Raw genomic sequence first — 6,255 nt, 5'->3', positions numbered from 1 at the left:
GTGCGTGCTTCAGCGCAAACATGTACGCAAGCGCGTCTTTTGATTTCAACCAATCAGCGCCGACGCAAATGACGTCACACATGACAACAGCTAAGCTAAGTTAGCCGAGACGACACTCGAAGTCGGACGGACACGATTTTCTGCCAATCTGTGTTTTTCCCTTTTTGGCCAAATATATTTTTTACGACAACTGTCTTGTCCACGGTGTCTTTTATTCGTTCCACTGGGGTTTAGCAGGTGTGTTTATAAAGAGACGAAAATTGTTTGTGGACTATCCCCCACGTTCTAGTTGAGATGGTATAACCCAAGAGGCAAAATGACGCTTGCTACTGTTGTTGCGAGTTGCCATTCGTTCTACTAAACCATTAGTCAAACGCCGTCATGTCTTCTGTCGTTATTACACAAATAAAAATCTCTTTACTGTTACTAGTGTTAGTGCCTCAATATGGCTACGCTCGTGAAAGCAATACAACGAACTCAAACGCGTCTTCGTTCAATGTTGTCAACTAATATCCGGATTAATTTTATGCAAATTTTCCTCAATTCTCCTGAGAAATTTTCATAAAATTTTGAAAAACCCGGAAGTCCGGGAAAATCCGGAGGACTTTCATCTCTGTTTATTTTCATCTTATTTTGTTTGACTGACATTTAGTCTGAATGAAAAAAAATTCCTGAAGTCTTAACTCCAGTGTCATCTCATGGGAGACAACACGTGTGTCTGTTTTATCAACCAAAGCATGATGCTCCTGCTATATTCATTCATGCTTTCTGGTTAACATTTTGAATTATAAAGTTTTTACATGACAGGCGAAATCCTCAAAACTACATGATTGCTTTTTGTCAACACGACTGCATGGGTTTGGATATGAATTCGATATACAGTGAAACTCCTCTACAACGAAACCTAAATGGGTGAAAATACCCCCTAGTGTGAAAAAATCTTCATGCATTAACACCATTCCCACTTTCCTGCCCCACATACAACGAAAAAAAAACCCTGTTGTGTTATACAAAATATTTTTCTCTGCTCTTGCCTCACGACGAGATTCACTACTACGAAGTCTATCCAACAGCGAACCTCTACTGCTTCGTTCGGAAACGGCAACAGCAACCACCACAGTGGTTTACACATGCGCAGTAGTCCAGGAAGTATTTGTTATTTTTAGTTGCAGACGCAGCAAGAATGTTGCATTGCTAAAATCATTACACAACGGACCTTTGGATGTCAAGCAGCTAAGACAAGAGCTCTGACGCTCGAAGAGAGGGGAAAAGTCATCAAAATGAAAGACGGAGGAAGCAAAATAAAATACATTATCCAAGAAATTGATGTCAGGGAAAGTGAATGCTGATCGTAAATTTCACAATTACTTTCCCTTTTTTTCTTTCTACACTGACTACATGACGTGTCAAATAAGTGCATGCTCATACTTATGCCCTATTGGAATAAAAATAAAGAGTACACATACGTTTATGTGTGAGTGTACACATACGTTTGAGTGTGTGTGTGTGTGTGTGTGTGTGTGTGTGTGTGTGTGTGCGCGCGTGCGTGTGTGTTTACATCTGAGATCAAATTTGCTACAGTGAAAAACCCCCTGTTGTGAAAAATTTCTTGCTGCAAACATGATTTCGTTGTAGAGGAATTTCACTGTACAAGACCTCTCTAGAGCAGAAGGTGCCAGTAAGCTGTGACAGGCCCTTTTCATCAGCTAAGGTCATGTGCTTCCCCGTAAACAAGAGCCGATACAGAACGTTACAGTTGGTGTGTCTGGAGACACCTGAAAAGATAAGAGAGACCCTTCGTTCAGAGATAAAGAAAAGAAACAACAAGGACACTGTTGTAGCCATGACTGGCAATTTTTTTGCACACAGAAGGCCAGAAGTTGTGCAAGATGCACTCATGATTGGTCTTTTCAAAACAAAATGACCATCTCTCTTTTGTTAATGTGACCTACATAAATAAATGCACAAAGCTGGTTGTAAAATGCCATTTTATAATAAAAAGCCAAGTTGAGATGGAGAAATCTGATATTCTTTTGGATAAACAAGTAGTTCAAGTGTGCATCCTAGATCAGGGGTGGGCAACTCCGGTCCTTCAAGGGCCGCTGTTCTGCCTGTTTTCAATGTATCTTCTCGATGATCAGCTCACAATCCTGATCATCTAAATCAGGTGTGCATGGGGAGGGAGACATTTAAAACAGGCAGGACAGCGGCCCTGGAGGACCGGAGTTTCCCACCGCTGTACTAGATCCAAAGTGTGTCTTCTTTACAAAATTATTGTTTGTTACCTGCCCTACATAATAGATAGAAATTAAAATGTAATCCCCCCCCCAGCCCCAATTCATTCTAAAATTATATGAATACACCCCTGTAATTTCAGTCAATTTTTTTTTCATCAAAAACTCAAAAGGTGTGAGTCTTGTTGAAATGAATAAAAGCTTATTACGTTAGTCTAAAAACAAATTGTTAAATTGGCTTAATCGTTTGATTCTCTTTCATGGTTAGTGACTCCCACTCTCCTTGTGCTTGTAAATGTGGTATAAAATCGCATGTATACGGTTAGGTGTGGATGAGTGGGTTTTTTTTTTTTCAAACAAGGTATGATTTATTTGGACGAAAAAGGATTAATTTTTAATATATATTTAATGGGCAGCCCAGTGGTCCAGTGGTTAGAGCATCAACCTCCCAATGAAGAGGTCTTGGGTTCAATCCCTGCTGGAGTTTGCATGTTCTCCCCAGGCCTGCGTGGGTTTTCTCCAGGTTCTCCGGTTTCCTCACACATTCCAAAAACATGCATGGCAGGCTGACTGAACACTCAGAATTGTCCCTAGGTGTGACCGTGACTGTGAGTGTGAATGGTTTTTTGTCTATATGTGCCCTGCGATTGGCTGGCAACCAGTTCGGGGTGTCCCGAAGACGGCTGGGATAGGCTCCAGCACCCCCCGTGACCCTTGTTAGGATAAAGCGGATCGGAAAATGAATGAATATATTTAATGGCGTGCGGTAAAATTTTTTTCCTGAATGAAATATGGGCCTTGGTTCAATAAATGTTGGGGAAAACTGCTCCAGAGCATATATATATTTGATCAGTTATAGTAACCTCCAAAATAAATAACAACTAAAAGAGGCTGCAGTGGAAGATTGGAAAAGGATGAGAAAAGAAGGCAAATTCTGCGTGATGTGATCTTAACGAGTCACAGGCTTAATGCCGTTATTGCAAGCAAAGGATTTCAAACTAAATATTAAGTCTTATTTATTTGAATCTATTTCAAGTTGATCTGTTCCATTACTTTTGCGAAACTTTAATATTTAATTAAAATAATCTTGGTGTGGAGCAGATGAAGAAGCACATCTGGTGTAAACAATGAAAAAATAAAACGTTGATTTCTCATCTGTTGCCCTTTAATATAGTATCCAAATTTGACTTAGCATTTCCATAGCCAGGGCGGTAGCTTGGGCAACTGGTTAGCGAATCGGCCTCACAGTGCAAAGGTGCAGGGTTCAATTCTGGCTTCGGCTTTCTTGTGTAGTGTTTGCATGTTCTCGCTGTGCCTGCGTGGGTTTCCTCCCATATTCCAAAAACATGCGTGGCAGGTTACTGGAATACTCTAAATCACAGGTGTCAAAGCCAAGGCCCGGGGGCCCGATCTGGCCCGCCACATCATTTTATGTGGCCCGCGAAAGCAAATCAAGCATGTCAAGTTCCATTATGCTTGCTAAAGTCTGAACCAAAATTTCAAATTGTCATATGTAATCCACAATAACAGTCATTATTCTTGACTTCTGATTTTAAAATTAGTCATCCATTAATTTATTGTGCGCTGTGTATGTAATATGTGGAGGTGATTAAATATATATGGTTTCCCAAAATTTCATTACGCCCCTCCAAGGGAAACCGTAACTACAACGTGGCCCGCGACAAGAATGAGTTTGACACCCCTGCTCTAAATTGTTCCTGGTGTGAATGTGAGTGCGAATGGTTGTTCGTCTATGTGTGCCCTGCGATTGGCTGGCGACCAGTTCAGGGTGTCCCGGCCTACTGCCGAAGACAACTGGGATAGGCTCCAGCACACCCGCGACTCTTATGAGGTTTAGCGGATCAGAAGATGGATGGATGGATGGATTAAATTCCATAGCCAGTGCCTCCAAAGGGATACTGTACACCCAAAATGGTCTTTAAGTATTCCGCCTAACACAGGAAACGCAATAATACACAGTAGGAGCAGCATGACTCAGGTGATTCAGTCTCCCAACTTGGACTTTGTGGGTTTCTTCCTCAACTCTTGAGTGAATCCCCCATGCCCCCCCTTTTTTTTTTTTTTTTTTTTTATAAACTCATACTTTGCAAGTACTGTACAACATACCAAAAAAAAATAATTGCAAATTTGACTGTGGCTTTCCGAGTAAACATCACTCCAATTTTTTTCGATGCGGTTTGTCAATATTAAATTTCCAATTTCAAAGACCACAAGCCTGATGCACACAAATCTTCATAGTATGAATGATGAAATGACAATGTCGTTTCTAATCCTTGCTTTGGCTGCCAAACTGACCTAGGATGTGATTTCCCCAAGGACTCACCGCATCGGGCACGTGTGCTTTTATCTACATTGTGCAGCTGACGCACAAACATCTTTCGGCAGTGTACAAACAAGCTATAGCATACGAGTGAAGATCATGCCATACGAGTTCATGTCCCTTTATTTGCCAAGCTTTGGTCTTATTGATTCAGTTTGAAGCTTCAACATAGAATGATTCCAAATGAATATTTCAGTTTCAGTTGAACGGGGACAATTCAATTCGCAATTTAAAACAATCCCAATTATGGCCGCATAATATATTATGTATATTATATGTAAAAAAACAAAAAACAAAAACACATGGTCCCGCTACTCACTAACCTAAATAAAACGGACGGGCAAACAAGCGCATAACAGGTTCACCATCCTCTCGTCGAAACCAAACTGAAACGTAATGTACAGGGCAAAATCATTTGTGTAACTGAGTTGAGTCATTTGATGTTATGCTTAATTAAGAGCTCCAAGAAAGCGAGATATAAATACGGATAAATGGACATGATTTTAGCTTACCTTTACGTGCACCATAGAATTGGACACGGCAGGTTGTTCCCCCGAGTCCTAGCAAACAAATGGTTTGCTCCAGTAGTGACTTTTTTTTTTTTTACATGAATCTTTATTCGAACAAGTCATAGTACAATTCTCAATAAACAGAAAACAAAATGAACATGTTATTAATACATACACATATTACAAACATTTAAACAAAAAAGAAGCCAGGGGATTTTAAACAAAAATTTCAAATAAGGAGCATATAGCCAGAGTTTTAACAGCTTTCTTGTTTTTAGAATCCATAATAGAACTTAGGTACTGCTTTATTTCTGTTTCAAAAATTAAGAAAATAGGTTTTAAATTACTCCATCTGGATTTGTGGATATGGAACTTGGCGAGAATAATTATTAAATTTATAATGAAGGTTTGTTTAGTGTTTTTTTCCTTACTTTTGTAGAACCCAAATAGTACATTTTTCCAGTATAGCATAAAGTCAGAGTCAATACGATCAATAGTAAATCTGTATACAGCTTTCCAAAATTTGTTGGTATATGCCGGGCATTGCCAGAACAAGTGAACCATTGTTTCAGGGTACATTCCACAAAATGAACGATCAACAGAGATGTCTTTCTTGAACCTAAGAAGATAATGCTTGGTGGGATAGTATTTGTGTCTCATTTTAAAAGAGATTTCCCTTACTTTATTAGTCAGGAGGTATTCGTATGGGAGAGACCAGATTTTTCCCCAGTGTAGATTATCAACAAAACCAGACCAGTAGGTAATAATGTGTGGGATTGTTGAAATATCTTTTTGAAACAGCTAGGGAATGTATGTTACGGTTGTTATTTCTGACTGATGTTGACGTAAAACAGGATTTGCCGATAGCAGTCATTTTGGGGTCCAGGGTTGGTGTGGAGGTTGTTCTGTCCACCCCTTTCAAGAGGATCAATATTCCAGAAGGAATAGCATCCATGAGCAAAGCAAATTCTTTTGGGGTGACCGGTAGATTAAATTTATTCAAAAATTCAGAGTAATTTAAAAGGAAACCTTGATTATTGGTTAGTTGATTGACCAGGATTATTTTATTGTTGAACCAATTATGGAGAAATAATGATCTATTCTTGTATAAGATGTAACGATTATTCCAGATAAAACATTTATGAGGGGAAAAATTATGTTTATATATCAA

General features: G+C 39.3%; 1 protein-coding gene across 4 annotated transcripts in view; it reads right to left on the bottom strand.

Moving 5' to 3' along the window:
- The window catches only part of LOC109520925 (sodium- and chloride-dependent GABA transporter 2-like), a 28,681-nt gene that overhangs the window by 17,184 nt on the left and 5,242 nt on the right, over positions 1-6,255 (bottom strand). Inside the window, exon 1 of one of the 4 annotated variants that reach the window (XM_019878535.1) lies at positions 5,088-5,167. The exons of 2 other annotated variants lie outside the window; for them this stretch is intronic. The gene's annotated coding sequence lies outside the window, so the exon portion shown is untranslated. Of the gene's footprint in view, positions 1-1,656; positions 1,679-5,087; positions 5,168-6,255 lie in introns of those variants that run through there. One more of the 4 variants, XM_019878537.1, reaches the window with a different exon arrangement.

Source organism: Hippocampus comes, unplaced genomic scaffold (assembly GCF_001891065.2).
Source record: "Hippocampus comes isolate QL1 unplaced genomic scaffold, H_comes_QL1_v1.1 scaffold345, whole genome shotgun sequence".
Taxonomy (NCBI): Eukaryota; Metazoa; Chordata; class Actinopteri; order Syngnathiformes; family Syngnathidae; genus Hippocampus; species Hippocampus comes.
The sequence above is the reverse complement of the archived record's forward strand: the minus strand, read 5'-3'. Positions and strand labels throughout refer to the sequence as shown.